Here is an 18,618-nt window from a genome sequence, read left to right as displayed (position 1 = left end):
GCAAGATATGAAATGTATAGCTTTATGGATGGTTACAGCGGATATAACCAGTTAAAGATCGCTCCTGAAGATAGAGCAAAGACCACTTTCATCACCGAGTGGGGAGCTTTCATGTATCTGGTGATGCCTTTCGGCCTGTGCAATGCACCAGCTACCTTTCAGAGGTGTATGATGGAAATTTTTAACGAGTTCCTTCATCGGTTTCTCGCTATCTTTATGGATGACTTTACTGTATATTCAGATGAGGAACAACACCTACTATTCCTAGAAATGGTTTTCAAACGCTGTCAGCAGAAGCGGATTTGTTTGAATCCATTTAAATCCGTTTTCCTAGTCCGGAAGGGATAGATACTGGGACATGTGGTTTCCCGAAATGGAATAGAAATGGCCAACAATAAAATATAGTGTGTTCAGCAAGCTAAAGCACCCAAAAATGCATCAGAGTTTAGCTATTTCCTGGGATATGTTAGCTTCTATAGAAGGTTTGTGCATAATTTTGCTTCTCAAGCAGTACCATTATACGAACTCACAAAGAAGACCAGTAAGTTCAATTGGACTATTGAATGTGAGGAGAGCTTCCAGAATATGAAAAAGGCCATTATCAGTAAACCAGTCCTTAGGCAACCAAACTGGGATGTTATTTTCCATGTACATGTGGACGCTTCGGGATTGGCAATGGGGGCGATATTGGCTCAGCCAGACGGAAGGACTGATTATCCTGTTTATTTTGCCAGTCGCAGATTCAGTCAGGCTGAACAAGGTTATACAACCACTGAGCGAGAAGCCCTTGGAATGGTTTTCAGTGCTACAAAGTTCAGGCATTACTTATTAGGGAAGTTGTTCCATTTTTATGTGGATCATCAGGCTCTTTTGTTTTTGATTAACAAAGTCATTATTCAAGGCAGGCTCATACAGTGGATGATGTTCCTAATGGAGTTTGAATTCAGAATCTTTCATAAGCCTAGCAAGAATCACTGTGGAGCTGATTTTCTGTCAAGAAGTACGGAAGGTTATTCAGAATTACCCTTGCGGGATGAACCAGTGGATGCTGACTTGTTTCAGCTGGAAGCAGGAGAATCAGTTGATCCTGAATGGTATGATGTTTATCAGTTTCTTTCTAAAGGTTCTTTTCCAGAGGACTGGAAGCAGAACCAGAAGAAAGCTTTGGTCATCAAAAGCTTGAAGTTTACTATCATCGGAGGGTCACTCTATCGATTGGGTGTTGATGGTATACTTCGGCGTTGTGTGCCTATGGAAGGAAGAATGCAAGTGATTTCGGAAGCACATAATGGTGAATCTGGTGGACATTTTTCCAATGAAGTAACCTACAAGAAGATTTTGCAAGCTAGTCTGTGGTGGCAAACACTAATTGCCGATGTTAGAAGTTTTTGTAAAACTTATGACATCTGCCAAAGAATGGGTCGACCAACAGCTGCAGATATGACTCCTTTGACGCCAGTACAACCACTGGGTGTGTTCATGAAATGGGGATTAGATTTTATGGGACCTTTAAGAAGGTCTCTCCCAGGAAGAACAAGTACATAGTAATGGCTACTTGTTATGTCACTAAGTGGGTTGAAGCTAAGGCTCTTCCTGACAACACAGCTAAGTCAACTGCACGGTTTCTATTTGAGAATATTGTTTGTCGATATGGATGTCCGGTAGAGATTGTGTCAGATCAAGGAACACATTTTATCAATGACACCATGGAAATTCTATTGGATATGCTTTCAGTCAAGCATCGGAAATCTACTCTTTATTATCCCAGATGCAATGGACAGGCTGAAAGTAGCAACAAGACAATCAAGACTATTCTCACTAAGGTTGTGCAGAAGAAACCAGACCAGTGGGATTTGAAACTCTAGACTGCTCTATGGGCGTATAGGACAGCTTACAAGGTCACTACTAGGTTGACACCATTCATAATGGTGTATGGCACTGAAGTTGTGGTTCCTATGGAGTTTGTTATCCCAAGTCTGAGAATGGCTGTAAAGTATGGCTTAGACTTCAACCACAATCTGAAAAAGTGCCTAGATGAACTTATGCAGTTAGATGAACTCGGGCAATGGGCTATGCTGGAACAAGAAATTGTTCAACAACGAAGAAAGCACTGGCATGATCGCCGAATTAAGGTTCGGGAATTTTAGATGGAGATTTGGTGCTTCTCTATTAGTCTAGATTGGGTCCAAAGAAGCCAAACCTGAAGATTGCCTGGGCAAGACCATTTGAGCTAGACTGGGTCTTGTCCAATGGTACAGTAAGACTGAAAGATTTATCTGGATTATTGTTGCCAGGAGTATATAATGGTGCGAAGATCAAGCTTTACTATTCAGAAGTCAGAGAGTCTGGGCAAGAACAAGGTACTAGGTAATTGGGAACTGCAGATCAAGAGATACCAGAATCAGATACTTTTGGACTTTTTCATGTGCAACCAGTTCCAATTTCCATTAGGAAAAGTTTGGACTCAAAAATGGGCCTTGTAAGAATTGTTGATGTGGCATAGCTTTCAAAAAGTGGGGATCGGTAATTTTTTTGCAAATAATATCGAAACTTGTCGGAGGTTGGATATTTAGAATCTACTCTTCAAATGCTATCTATTGATATATAGCATGCATGTATCGGACATTGCCTTCATGTAGATCTAGAAAAAGGTGATTTTAGATTACCGTAACGGTAACAAAACCTGGCTGATTGAAAAAAAATGGCTTAACTTTCATAGAAGTCATCAAAACTTTTGGAACCTTGGCTCTTTAGAATCCATTTTTCAAGAACTTTCCAATGATAGGTCATATCATGGGGTTCTAAGCAATATTTAGAGGGGTCTACCGGGTTTCTTTCTTTTGTACAACTTTGATGATGTGGCACTCTTAAAAGGCCCAAAAATGAGTTCAAAATTTTCCTAATGAGAACCAGTACCAGTAGAGCCAAACCAGACTGACCTTAGAATCAGTACCAGTATGATCAAACTAGACTGGAAACCAGTCCAATATCAGTGGGAACACACTTTTCAATTTTTAAGCGCCCAACGGTCAGATGGCACACCAATAGTAATCATTTCCAGGATGGGTAGAAGTCTTCTCCAATGCATGTCTGCCACGGCAGCAGCGACGCACACAAGTCTAGGAGCGGCGAGTGGTGGAGATTTTATGGCGCGAACGCGTATAACAATCAGGAGAGTCGGCATTTTTCCTCATAAATCTCCTACGCGAAGATTTCCTCCCATTGCTCATTCGCCATCGCCAAGCTCCGAGGTTTCTTCGCTACAGCCGCAGACCTCGTCCTCTGAGGAGACATTCGATTGTCGACTAGCTTTGCCAGCGACACTTGGGTACGGCTTTGATGCATCAAGTCTTCTTCTCCTTCGCCTGTTTCGTCGTCTTCACAGTGTATGGGTAGGAGGAAGCGCTCAGACAAGATGGAGGAATCTCTTGAGGGAACCCAAGCCATCGTTACTACTGCAAAGGCAAGCCTCCCCATCATTCGGTACAGTAAGATTCAGCTCTATGTCTTCACCGACCAAGCAATGGCTTTGCTGCAACTATGGGATCTCCGAGTTGTTCTGCAAGCCACAAGAATAGCTTTCGACGCAGACATCATAAAGCAGGTTCTTGATTCTTTCGATGCTGAAGATGGCAGTGCCATAGTAAATGGTAAAAAGGTGTCTGCTACACCAGAAAACATTGCTTTCGCATTCCGGATGCCCAATGAGCCCAAACTGTCTGTGGCGACCCCACAACAGATAAGTAAAGTCCTAAAGGAGGATGAAGCGGCTAAGCGCAAGCGCAAGGCTAGTGGTCAAGGGATTCCAGTGGGAGGACTGGAAGCTTCTACTGCTTACAAGTTTGTGGCCGAAGCAGTAAGTCTTAAAAATAATCCAACCTATGTATCTGAGAAAGTCTTTGCTATGTTGTTGGCCAAGACATTGGATTCAAAGGTCTCTATCAACCTTTGTCAAATCCTGTCACACAACCTACTTCAGCAAACTGCCAAGTTGAAATCCCAGAATGTTTTCAAAGCTTGGTATGTTTGTCAATTTTTGTATTGGGCCACTGCTGCAGATGCTCATGACCATGTAGAAAGGGCTTGGAGTGAGAAGCCAGTTACCGAATCCAAGAACATTGATCTGTCCTCAGATGACGAAGCCACAGACAGTCAGACCACTCCAACTAGTCTGAAAAGGAAAGCCACTGAAGATCAGGTTGGCAGTTCAAAAAATCCAAAGACTACACTGACAAAAAGCAGTGCTTTTTTGAAGCAGATAGAGAATCAAGTAAAAACAGTGACCACTGAAAAGGCTATAGTTAGCCAACCTGATAAACAACCTGTTCAGAATGCTAAGGTGAACCAGTCAGTAGGACATACTATAGTCGCTACTGGTACTGGCAAAGATCGGGCAAAAGCATCAGCTTCTGAGAAGGTAGCAGAACAGTCGGCTATGGACAGAGAACAACTAGACAAGGGTAAGGGTCCACTAGACAAAGGCAAAGGCCCAACTTCTTCAACTTTACCGGCTGGTGTCTCTATTCCAAATAATGAACAAACTTTGCACCTGGTAAAGAAGGATAGGTTGCAGCAAACGCAGACCCAGCCACTGAAAGGGCGTCTTCTTCTACATCAAGCTGATTATGCAGCCTTACCTTATATGGCTTCAGTGACAGTATATGAGCCTACGGATTCTGACCCAACTATAGTAAAGGATGGATGTTCAGTCCTCATCCAGTCTTCCTGGAATACTATTGTCCACTGTATGGGACAAATGATGGATGCTGCAGGGTCAGAAGAGGAACTGAAAAAGGCTAAAGCTGACTTGAAGGAAGCTAAAGACCAGATTCAGAAGCTCCAGAAAGCACGAGATGAGCAGAATACATGCTATAGGCTACTTGAAGCTCATTCAGATAGGGTTATTGAGATCTTAAACAAAAAGCTAGCTAAGGCGGAATCTGAGATGCTGATCATCAAGGAACAAAGGAATGAAGCGCTAAGAGCTGCAGAACAAGCTGAAACGATGCTGAAAATGAAGAGAGTTGAATTCAACTCCTTGTTTATTCGCCGTACAGCTCTAAAATCTTCCCTCATTGACAGCTTGGCTGAAATTCTAAATCCAGCAAGCAACGTCGTCTTTGATCTGGAAAATTTGAAGTCTCTAATGGAGACTATGCAGAGTGATTTGCAAGACAAAGTGACTGAATATAATAATGTTCTGATGAATCAAGCAGTCATGGATTATATTGAGCAGCAGAATTCCCTGGATGAAGCAGAAGAAGATAAGGATGAAGAAGAGGATAACAACGAAGGAGCTGATAAGGAGGAGGATGACCAAGAAGAAGGGCATACTAAGGATGATGATGACACCCCACCTCCACCTCCAGGACCTGGTAATGGTGGCATAGGGCCAACTGAAGGAGGTCAGTCACAGCCAGACCAGCCAGACCAGCCAGGCCAGAATGAAGGACAGAGTGAAGGGCAGAAGTCGGGCAATCAGCAGTCTGAAGAACAGCAGCCCAGTCACACTGGAAATCAGCCAGCAAATCAGTCCCAGCTCAGTAGGGAGGCTAAAGGGAAGAGCAAAGTTCAGGATGAGGGACCAACAGCTGATCAGCAGCATTCTTTACAGCTTATAACCCTTAACAGGCAATTGAGACATCAGCAGGCTTCCATAACCAGAAAATATCTGGAGGATGATGATCTCCTGTCTGATCTCGAACGGTTTCAGAGACTGTATGTTGGGGCCAGGGAAATGGTGGAGCATTGGAAATCAGTGGCTTTTCATGATCAAGAAACTTGTGGTTTACCTGCGCATCCCAGCACAGTCCAACTGCTGGAAAGGGTTCTTGAATGGATAATCACTGCTGAAGAGAGAGTGACCAACCCACACTTGCAAAGACAGTCAACTGCAGATTGTCGCTCTCTCGCTCTTGAATTAGAACTTCTGCTGTATGAAGGATGTTAGGGAACAATTGAAATAAGTTTTGGTGCAGATGCAAACTGCCAGAGGAGTCTTGGATCAAAGAGTTAGGGCTATTCTTGAGGATCAGACAGCCAGTAGTAAAGGACCTCACACTAGAATGTCAGTTGGAGAACAGGCAACTGCTCTCCGCAAACTGTTTCAGCTAGTGAGAATCACCAGAAAGATGATGCAGAAAGAGAACCACGCTGTTCTCAACTTTTTAGAATTCGTGCCTAATTCTCCAGTCCTCTTGTATGCCTTTCCAGCAAGAGAGACGGAACTGCCAATATTCTTTCCAACACTTTATCCTCAACATCCAGAACCAGTTGATCGCCTCACATACTTCAAGATTATTGATGAGCTCCAGGATTGGTATGAGCGATCGACTGTGGAATGGAAAACTTGGCAAACCCTGTTCAATGATGCTCTTCAACTCAATGATATTCACGAGCTGAAAGAAGAGATGCAGAGGATCCAAATATGTATGGGATAGTGGAAGATTCAGATCAGGGGCCTGACCAAGATCACTAATCAGTTGCTGCAACTTACTGTTGAATCTTCTAAATTGCCTGAAAAGGATATTGCAGCTAAGGCGGGCCTAGCACCCCAATATAGAGAGATGGCTGAGATTCTGTTTGAAGCTAGAGTCAAAACCAATCAACCTCTCCAAGAAGGATGGATCCATACTACTTCGCATTGTCACAAGCTGGCTAGAACCAGGATCACCAAAGGCAGACGCACACTCATGATCCTGACACCAAGACCTATCATTCCCTCAAGCCTTATGAAGTAGAGATGACCACAGAAAGGCGGGATCAGCTTGAGTAGGAGGCCATTTACCGACTGATTCAGAAGGAGAATGCTGGTACTAGGACTTCTCAGACACTAGCCACGTCAAAGGGCAAACAAAAGCTGGTTCAATGGAAGGATACTGGGTAGTTCCATCTCAGAATTTAGTGGTGACTTTTCTTCCTCAGCTGGAAGGTTGATACCAGTCTGTGTAGACGATGAGAGCTCTACCTTGGCCTTTTCAACTGCCTCTCTGTATGGCCACTATGTCATTGGTCAAGTCCAATCCCCAACATTAGAAGCAGACGGTGGATTTTTCAGCTTCAAATCAGAATCAGACAGGGGAATTTTTCAAAATTTTTGGAATCTTGCCAAAATTCAAGAAAGAAGGGAAGGATGTAGACGGTTGAGACAGTTTCACTAAGTGGGAACGTTCTCTTATGAGACGGGCAGTGAATTGGGCAAGTAATTACTACGGTAATTACTATGGTAAATCCAAAGTATATAAATAGGGCCCATTACATTGTAATTGGGTTGGCATTTGGGTTAGCATTTTGGCGGCATTTATACTTGAGTTGTCAATCATTGGCAGTTGTTGTCGACTGTATTCTATCTGTAAATCATATCATACTCACTGTAATCTATTATCTATAATTCCAATCACGGCAGATATTCCAGTTATACTTACTCTGTATTCAGTACTTTGAATCTGAATCTGAACATTATTTTCAGAACATAGTCTGGTTCTTATTCCAGTATCTAAATTCCAGTCTCGTTTTTTATTTTCTGTCCAATCTACTGTCTGAAATCTTCTAACACTAGTAGTTGAAATCTTCTAACACTGGAATTATCTATCTCAAGAGATCAGCTCGAATTCCAACGCGTCAGACTTTGGATCGTTCAGCGAGTGTGCTATGAGCCTTAAGAGTCAACCGAACAAGACATCGAGCGTGACAGAGATATATGATTTCAAATTTAGTACTCCCTTTTAACCAGAAGGAGATCCATCATCACGTACTCGTGCTATTAAATCTTGCAAGCATGGCGACGCACAGTAGAATATATATATATATATATATATATATATATATATATATATAGAGAGAGAGAGAGAGAGAGAGAGAGAGAGAGAGCTGATGGGCAGGAAGCACTTGGCGGGGTATATATATATATATATATATATAGAGAGAGAGAGAGAGAGAAGAGAGAGAGAGAGAGAGAGAGAGAGAGAGAGAGAGAGAGAGAGAGAGAGCTGATGGCAGGAAGCACTTGGCGGGGTAGCCGTTAGCTATGGGTGCAAGCCGATGAGGGTAGGAAAGGCCGTGCTATAGTTGCACTTCACTCGGCGCTATGGTATGCTACCCTCCCAAAGTGACCACACCTCCTGGAAGTTTTGCTATGACAAAGTCCACGCCCGCTTCACTACCTCCCAACCATGGCGACACAAGACCATAATAGATAGATAGAGATAGAGAGAGAGAGAGAGAGAGAGAGAGAGAGAGAGAGAGAGAGAGAGAGAGAGAGAGAGAGAGAGAGAGAGAGAGAGAGAGGCCACTTTCCCATGGACAAACTATGTAGTGTGTAGAGAGAGCGAGAACGAGAAAGAGAGAGACTAGAGAGTCCGAGACCCCGGGGAGGTCACCTAATAAAAATGTAACCTATCATGTGAGTTCAACAGAAGGGTATCTAAAGTTCTTGAAACTTACATAAATATATATACAGAAGGGCATTATTTTTTCAAATTTGAAAGAAACTTACAGATTTTAAAAGAAAAGGGTACATTATATTCTTAACAAAATTCACAGATAAGGGGTTTTACAAACATGTCGTGAACGCACGTGATATGGTAGTTTTACACATAGTGAACCCCCTGAGTTCTAGACTCTGCTGAGAACTATTACATATCAGCACACACAACTCCCCTCGATACCACGTGTTAGACTCTGGATCATTGGGCGAGTGTGTTCTAAGCCTTAAGAGTCATCTCGGCGAGAAAGGGAGTGTGGCAGAGATATATGATTTCAGATTTAGTACTCCCTTTTAATCAGATAGACACACACACACACAAAGAGAGAGAGAGATATATGATTTCAGATTTAGTATTCCCTTTTAATCAGACAAACACACACACACACACACACACACATAGAGAGAGAGAGAGAGTAGCCACTTTCCCGTGGACAAACTGTGAATTGTGTAGAGAGAGTGAGAACGAGAAAGAGAGAGACAAGAGTCCGGAGACTTTGTACAGATCTATTGCATATCACACACACACAACTCCCCTCCCTGCCACGTGTCAGACTCTAGATCATTGGGGGATTGTGTTCTGAGCCTTAAGAATCATCTCGGCAAGAGAGGGAGTGTGACGGAGGTATATATGATTTCAAATTTAGTACTCCCTTTTAACTAGAACGAGACCGATAATTACGTGCAGAGTGTGGTGCTATTAAAGCTTGCACGCATGACGACAACGCGTAGAATATTAGGAGAGAGAGAGAGAGAGAGAGAGAGAGAGAGAGAGAGAGAGAGAGAGAGAGAGAGAGAGAGAGAGAGAGAGAGAGAGAGAGAGAGAGAGAGAGAGATGATTTCAGATTTAGTATTCCCTTTTAATCAGACAAACACACACACACACACACACACACACACAGAGATGTGTTAACTATAAAAACAAATGATTAAGGTCATTCAGACACAACTTAATTAAGAAAGGTTTTTCCACACCTTATGGATACCATGTGTGTCATGGTAAGAGTGAATGAGACCCGCCGAAGGCGAGTCGCGTGAGCTAGTACACAATAGATTTGTGCATAAGGTAGAAGAGTTAATCGATGTCGCTCATGCTAAATTAGGTGAGCATAAAATTTTAATTAGGCTAGCATGAGTGCAAATAGAGATGATAGCATAAGCCTTGATGAAAAAGATCCTTCTTAAAGGGGTGGTAGCAAGGGGTGGTAGCTTGTAGATCTTATCTAGAGTCTTTAATACCTATTAGTGGTCCAGACTTGCCTACCAGCCGGTTTGTCCTTGACTTTTGCCACCTTCAGTAGCAGCTTGAAGCTAGATAGACATAAGGAGAAAAACATACTTAAAAAAGAAATAAACACAATGCTTGTGTTTAGGGATTCCCATTGCTTAAGCCACCTTTGACCAATCTCACTCCGGTCCCAAAACAAAATTGCATCTCTCAGCAAAATTGCCTGCCCAAAAAGGCCACGGATATTAGATCCCTATCTACATGGCACAACACTCATACACATTATTGACCTATATTTGCATGTTTATACTTTGAAAACAATGCGCTATACTTACAAATTTCACTAGATTGTGGCATGCTCCTTCATACTCTTGCAAGATGCAACATCATGTTATAAGTTACCATGCTCTTGATCTTGTTTTAAGTGTTACAAGCCTACCTTATGGGCATGCTAAACGCAAGTATCCTGGTCCACCTCCTTCAATGGAAAGTTGTAGATATAGAGAGATATGGAGGTGTATATGCATGACCATCGAGACAAAGAGATGTATATTATGGGGACCATTCGCTAGAGTTTCACACTCAACAATGAGGGGAATCCATGAGTAAGTTTATTTTGTATTTTCTTTTTGCTCTTGTGTTTGCACTTTATCCCTCTCTATCTCTCTCTCTCTCTCTCTCTCTCAATCACACACACACACACACACACACACACACATACACACACACACACACACACACACACACACACACACACACACACACACAAACATATTGTCACATAACATATATACCACCACCTTCTTGTCACATCAAGCTCATTCACTAGCTAGGTTTGAAAATTTTATTTGCCCGACAACCTCTCTCCTCCTTGGTGTTAATGTGCATACAAGGGTTTTGCACACAAGAGGTCAACTTTACGTTGAGATAAGAAAATTTATAGCATTGTAGCATGATGCTACTTTTGTTGTTGCGCTGGCATATACGTGGAGGGGCTAGACGAGACAATTTGTAACTCTACCAAAATCACTAGAGCTACATGAGGAGTTATAAAACAACAACAACTTTTACTAAAGTTTTGCAACAAGGGTCAACCCCTGCTAGTGCAAATGCTCCCATTATTTTTACATAAATAAAGGGATCTCTCTCTCTCTCTCTCTCTCTCTCTCTCTCTCTCTCTCTCTCTCTCTCTCTCTCTCTCTCTCCATTGTGTTCAACAACAACTTTGATGAGAGAGTACTATCAAATTTATTTCCATCCCCATAAATCTGTGCATTCTAATGCAAAAAAACACATCCAAGAAGCATGTTTTTTTTGAGTATACGTAAATGTCTCATACAAAGCTATGTATATCCATTAATCTTCACTGATTAGCATTGAAAAGTTCTTTATTTTTTGGCCGCCTATACACACATGTCACCAATTCATTGAGTGGATGCTTGTGCTCATGTATCAAAGATGAAACTTTGCAAGATATACTCTAGCAAAACTTTCCTTCATATATCTACTCTACTCTATTACAAGGAAGAAGATTCATGCTGCTAGGTGGCAGTCCATCCCGTCTCTAGCCGTGAGAAGGTGTGTCTGCAAGAAGGGGGAGCCGAAGCATCAACAAGAAGTAGGAATGGAAACCTGAAAATCTATGGCGAGGATAGTGGGAGCTTCTGGATGTGCTCAGTGCACACACCATACAACAGTGGAGAGAGAGAGAGAGAGAGAGAGAGAGAGAGAGAGAGAGAGAGAGAGAGAGAGAGAGAGAGAGAGAGAGATAGATAGATTTTAGATAGATTTTATTATCGTCCTCGGAGGTCAAATATGACCTATGGGACCAAAGTTACATGTGATGTAGTATGTGTATGGCTGATGAGTGACTCTCGATGCTCCAAAATTGTAGTGATGAGAGTCGCAATGGAGAGCCCACACTTTGGCTGGGAGAGGAAAGTGTGTAGGTCTAAGTTATGGCTGAAAATGTGAGAGAAGCAAGTTCGGATGTGATCAAAAGCTGAGCACTCTAGTAGTGTGTGGTACTCAGACTCTCGAACTTGCAGTGAGCATAATGTGCACAATCGATTTGACTCTTCTCCATTGCCCCAACGCCCTATCTCGCATCGAAGGAAATGGGAGCTAAGCCGAATTGCTGCGATAGTGCGTATCGCGGACAAGGGAATAGGCTCAAGCATGTAAGTGTGAGTACGGTTTCCTCTCTCAGCGAAGAACATGGTTTTGTAGTTGGGGGCAATATAGGTGGTGTAATGTATGAAGCGTGACCCACCGGATTTCTCCCAAGCCGTAATACATTGGCGTTGTAGAAAAGCTTCATTCACTTGAGAGTCAATTGAAGCATCATGTAGCAAGTGTAATGCATCCCATCTCCCAAACCACTTCTTTATGTCTTGCATCCATCCCGTGCTCAAGATCTTGCTTTTATGCGTCTTTTGAACTTTTTTGCTTGCTTCCCATGCAATTGTAGGAAGTCGATGTGAGGGGTTTTGACGCATCTTTATCATGTACTCCACAACCCTTTCCATGCCCATAACCTCAATTGGAAGAGATCCCGACTCAAGAAGTAGGAGCATATATGGTGTTTGTGTCTTAACTTGGAGAAAGTTTGTAAGAAAACGCTATTGGACATTCTCAAACTCTTTCCAAGTAGACTTTGAGATGCTCCCGCCCCACACTTCAACTCCATAAAGAAGAACCGGTGTCACCAATGCATCAAAAAGATACTTCTTGAGAACCCAACACTTGATGTTTCCCACATTACACATGTTCTCAAATGCATAATATGCTCTCTTTCCCGCTTCCAAACGACGCATAGCACATTCATGCCACTTGTGATTGGATGGAACCTCAAGGCCAAGGTACTTAAAGCTCTCAACAACTTCAAGTGTCTCGTTGTTGTACACAATGCATGGCTTCTCCTTATGGTTGGTTTTCACAAGCATAACCTTTGTTTTGGATTCATTTACAATCAGCCCACTATGCAAGCAAAAGTTCTCAAGGACAACCATAAGCTTTTGTGCATCTTCTAAAGTGTGCGCTAGAAGCACTACATCATCCGCATACAACAAAAGCATGATTACCGCATTGCAAATAGTGACCTCTTCAATGCCTTCTTCTTGCATAAAGTCAAGTACCATTTGTTCCAATTGATCGATGCATAGACCAAAGAGAGTTGGTGACAATGGACATCCTTGTTTAACCCCAATAGTGCTTACAAAAATTTCTGAAATTTCTCTTCCCATGCGCAATTGACAAATCACCTTCTCATAGATTCGAGAAACCGCAAGCGTAAACTCACTTGGCACTTGGAGTTCTTCCATCCTTCTCCACAAATTGTTACGTGGCATCATATCAAAGGCTTTCTTAAAGTCCACAAAACAACAATACAATCGCTTGCCTTTCAACCGACTTTCCTCCATGAGAACACGAAGAGTGACAAGATGATCAATGGTGCTATGGCATCGACGAAAACCCGCTTGTCCCTTTGCACGCTTGTCATTCTCTTCAGCCCAATCACTCAATTTCATCTCCATTATGCACCCAAACAACTTTGCCATAAGAGACCCAATCATTATAGTCCGGTAGTTGCTTACATTCTTTACATCCCCTCCTTTATGCAAAGGCTTAACCCAATTAGTACTCCAATCATAAGGCATACCATGTTGAAGTGCAAGGTTGAACATATCACACATCCACTCATGGGTAAAATCTCCCGTCCATTTGATCATCTCCGGCTTGATACCTTGAAGATCTCCCGCTTTGCGAGTGGCCAACTTTTCAAGCCCACCGCATACATCCTCAATAGTAAAAAAAGACGGCATACATGGGAGTGAACCATAAAATGGCATTTTTTCAGTATTTTCTTGCTCATATAATTGCCTACAATGTGTGTACATATCCACTAGACTCAAGTTACCAAAATTCTCAACCCGCTTGCCTCTCAAGTTTCTCCAAAATCTTCCACATGCATGTGCCTTTTCTTGGACTTGAAATTCTTGTTGCTTTACTTCCCATCTTCTTCTCTTCTTTTGAATCAATGCCTTGTATGTATGCAAATGACTTTGATAGTTGTCTTTGTCCATAGTTGCATCAAGCTTTATCAAGGGCTTTCGAGCATCTTGACATTCTTTATCAAACCACCTTTTGCGTGATCTATCTTTGTTGATACCATGGAGATGCTTTATGGCAAAGCATTCTTCCGCACAAGAACAAATAGCTTTCTTGAAAGCTTCCCATTTAGTTTCCAATGGTGCATCACATTGAAGCTTTGTCATCCATAATTTTTTCTCAACCATTTCAATGTACATTGGTGCCCGTTTGAAATCCATACATAGTGATAACTTCTCTTTCCTTTGGCTGAGATTATCATGCTTAGTTGCTTCTCCACATGAAAGGTCAATACATAAGGTGCGATGGTCGGATTCCGGGGTCCATTGACCAAACATAAAACTCTTTATGCGATACATGATGGCTTCAGAGAGTAGCATATAGTCAATCACACTATCCCCATTATGTCTTCATCTCGAGGGGTTTTCATCACCTACATCTCTCTCTCTCTCTCTCTCTCTCTCTCTCTCTCTCTCTCTCTCTCTCTCTTGGAACGTCACTCCCGTTCCTTCAACTCCTCCACATCCACATTCTCAACATTCTTTGTTTGAACCATAGCTTGCATGAGTGAGGAATTAGAAACCACATTGCTACCACATACATCAGCCCAAGACTTGTTTGTGCATACATTTTTCATGTCGCATACATCCCGGCTCATAGTGTCAAATTTCTCCTCTTTCAATACATGGTCATGCTCTACTTTGCTCATCCGCTCCTTCAAAGCATTCAAGTCCACAAGAGAGCGTTTACATTCCTTGACTTCCTCTTCAAGTTGCATCAAACGTGTTGTTTGCATCTCAAGTGTCCTCTTGAGATTCTCATTCTCAACCACAAGTACCCTTAGTGTGCCATTCTCCATTGCAAGTGCTCGTAAGTCTTCACGTTGTTTGTTTACGGTCTCTTGCAATGATACCAAGTACGCCATGATCATGGTTTCTGATGTCGTTGGTTGGGTGGTTGTGTTGCTATCTCCACACTTAGGAGATTTTGGATCATTTTCCACAATGGTTGTGGACCTTGTTGAAGAAGAAGAACCCTTGCGAGTGCCGGAAGACATTGTATGTAAAATAGGAGATGAGAATCAATTTTGTTGAACCTGTTCACTTCAGAAATGCTGCTACAAAAACGCCTTCCATAACTCTGAAAATTTATGTCTTTACATCACTGCGTAGAGGACATCGTGCTCTTCGATTGAGGCTATAGATCACCCAAATCGGAGTTCGGATGAAGAAGTTATGATCAAAAGAGTGGACTGCTGTCTACTAGGTCAAAAAACGGCTGCACTGAGAGAGAGAGAGAGAGAGAGAGAGAGAGAGAGAGAGAGAGAGAGGGAGAGAGATTTTATTATCGTCCTCGAAGGTCAAATATGACATATGGGACCAAAGTTACATGTGATGTAGTATGTGTATAGCTGATGAGTGACTCTTGATGCTCCAAAATTGTGGTAATGAGAGTCGCAATCGAGAGCCCTCACTGTGGCTGGGAGAGGAAAGTGTGTAGGTCTAAGTCATGGCTGAAAATGTGAGAGAAGGAAGTTCGGATGTGACCAAAATCTGAGCACTCTAGTAGTGTATGATACTCAGACTCTCGAACTTGCAGTGAGCATAATGTGCACATTCAATTTGACTCTTCTCCATTGCCCCAACGCCCTGTCTCACATTGATGGAATGGGAGCTAAGCCGAATGGTTGCGATAGTGCATATTATCGACAAGGGGATATGCTCAAGCATGTAAGTGTGAGTATGGTTTCCTCTTTTCAACGAAGAACATGGTTTTGTAGTTGGGGGCAATATGGGTGTTGTAATGTACGAAGCGTGACCCATTGGATTTCTCCCAAGCCGTAATACATTGGCGTTGTAGAAAAACTTCATTCACTTGGGAGTCAATTGAAGCATCTTGTAGCAAATGTAATGCATTCCATCTCCCAAACCACTTCTTATATGTCTTGCATCCATCCCGTGCTCAAGATCTTGCTTTTATGCATCTTTTGAACTTTTTTGCTTGCTTCCCATGCAATCGTAGGAAGTTGATGTGAGGGGTTTTGACGCATCTTTATCATGTACTCCGCAACCCTTTGCATGCCCATAACCTCAATTGGAAAAGATCCCGACTCAAGTAGTGAGAGCATATATGGGGTTTGTGTCTTAGCTTGGAGAAAATTTGTAAGAAAACACTTTTGGACGTTCTAAAACTCTTTCCAAGTAGACTTTGAGATGCTCCCGTCCCACGCTTTAACTCCATAAAGAAGAACCGGTGTCACCAATGCATCAAAAAGGTACTTCTTGAGAACCCAACACTTGATGTTTCCCGCATTACGCATGTTCTCAAATGCATAATATGCTCTGTTTCCTGCTTCCAAATGATGCATAGCACATTCATGCCAATTGTGATTGGATGGAACCTCAAGGCCAAGGTACTTAAAAGCTCTCAACAACTTCAAGTGTCTCATTGTTTTACACAATACATGGCTTCTTCTTATGATTGGTTTTCACAAGCATAACCTTTGTTTTGGATTCATTCACAATCAGCCCATTATGCAAGCAAAAGTTCTCAAGGCCAACCATAAGATTTTGTGCATCTTCTAAAGTGTGTGCTAGAAGCACTACATCATCCGCATACAACAAAAGCATGATTACCGCATTGCAAATAGTGACCTCTTCAATGCCTTCTTCTTGCATAAAGTCAAGTACCATTTGTTCCAATTGATCGATGCATAAACCAAAGAGTGTTGGTGACAGCGGACATCCTTGTTTAACCCTAATAATACTTACAATTTTTTTTGAAATTTCTCTTCCCATGCGCAATTGACAAATCATCTTCTCATAGATTTGAGAAACTGCAAGCATAAACTCACTTGGCACTTGGATTTCTTTCATCCTTCTCCACAAATTGTTATGTGGAATCATATCAAAGGCTTTCTTAAAGTCCACAAAACAACAATACAATCGCTTGCCTTTCAACTGACTTTCCTCCATGAAAACACGAAGAGTGACAAGATGATCAATGGTGCTATGGCATCGACAAAAACCAGCTTGTCCTTTTGCACGCTTGCCATCCTCTTCAACCCAATCACTCAATTTCATCTACATTATGCATCCAAATAATTTTTTTATAAGAGAACCAATCATTATAGTTAGGTAGTTGTTTACATTCTTTACATCCCCTCCTTTATGAAAAGGCTTAACCCATTTAGTACTCCAATCATAAGGCATACCATGTTGAAGTGCAAGGTTGAATATATCAGACCTCCACTCATGGGTAAAATATCCCGTCCATTTGATTATCTTTGGCTTGATACGTTGAAGATCTGCCGCTTTGCGAGTGGCCAACTTTTCAAGCCCGCCACATACATCTTTAATAGTAAAAAAAAGAGGGCATACATGGGAGTGAACCATAAAAGGGTGTTTTTTCCGCATTTGCTTCCTCATATAATTTCCTACAATGTGTGTACATATCCACAAGACTCAAGTTACCAAAATTCTCAACCCGCTTGCCCCCCAAGTTTCTCCAAAATCTTCCACATGCATGTGCCTTTTCTTGGACTTGAAAAAGTTGTTGCTTTACTTCCCATCTTCTTCTCTTCTTTTGAATCAATGCCTTGTATTTATGCAAATGATTTTGATAGTTTTTTTTTTCCAATAGTTGTATCAAGCTTTATCAAGAACTTTCAAGCTTGAAATTCTTTATCAAACCACCTTTTGCGTGATCTATCTTTGTTGAAACCATGGAGATGCTTTATGGCAAATCATTCTTCGACACAAGAACAAATAACTTTCTTGAAAGCTTCCCATTTAGTCTCCAATGGTGCGTCATATTGAAGCTTTGTCATCCATAACTTTTGCTCAACCATTTCAATGTACATTGGTGCCCGTTTAAAATCCATACATAGTGATAATTTCTCTTCCCTTTGGTTGAGATCATCAGGCTTAGTTGCTTCTCCGCATGAAAGGTCAATACAATGTACATAAGGTCCCATGATTGGATTCCGGGGTCCATTGGCCAAACATAAAACTCTTTATGCGTTACATGATGGCTTCAGAGAGTAGCTACTATCCCCATTATGTTTCCTACATGTAAATCCATTGGTTCCACTCCATAAAGATACACCATTGGCAATGAGCATACCCGTGCTATTACACATGTGTATAAGTAACTTTCCATAGGGCACCGGCTCTTTCTCATCCATTGAAGTACGATCATACAAGTGAACTTCCTCCAACTCCCTTGAAATGAATGGCATATCAAATTGTTGAGTACCATGTTGCAATGTTTTTGTGCGAGCATTCATATCCCCAAAGACAATAACATCACCTTCACCTTTGAGATAAGCAATGTCCTCTTCTAAATAAAAAAATGGATGATCTGCAAGCATAGAAGGGGGAATCATGATGAGGAATGTAGCAGTGGGCTACAAAAATGGGTGCTCTTTTTGGTGTCATAATTTTTAGCCATACATAACGTTTGTACTTGTCATCTTTCACAATTGATACAAAATCTTAAAATCCTTTCTTAACCATACATGCTACCTCTCCTTGCCCTCTTTCTTACTTTAGATTCTTTGACCACATCAATGAATGTACATTGTAATCCTCCAAACTGTTATTTCTTTGTGTATCATGCTCCTATTGGAATTAGGGTTGCAGAGAAACGCACACAGCTTGGAGAAGACGAAGGAAGCTCAAGGCACACAATAGAGAGTGTGTTGCTTAGTGTGCAATGGAAAGATAGATAGCCCCAAAGTGATGGTCGTTTATACAATGCACGGGGGAAAAAACCTCCTAAAGAGGGAAAAAATGCC

The sequence above is a fragment of the Adiantum capillus-veneris genome, chromosome 19 (assembly GCF_014529385.1).
Source record: "Adiantum capillus-veneris isolate H3 chromosome 19, ASM1452938v2, whole genome shotgun sequence".
NCBI lineage: Eukaryota > Viridiplantae > Streptophyta > Polypodiopsida > Polypodiales > Pteridaceae > Adiantum > Adiantum capillus-veneris.
Note: the sequence above shows the minus strand (reverse complement) of the source record.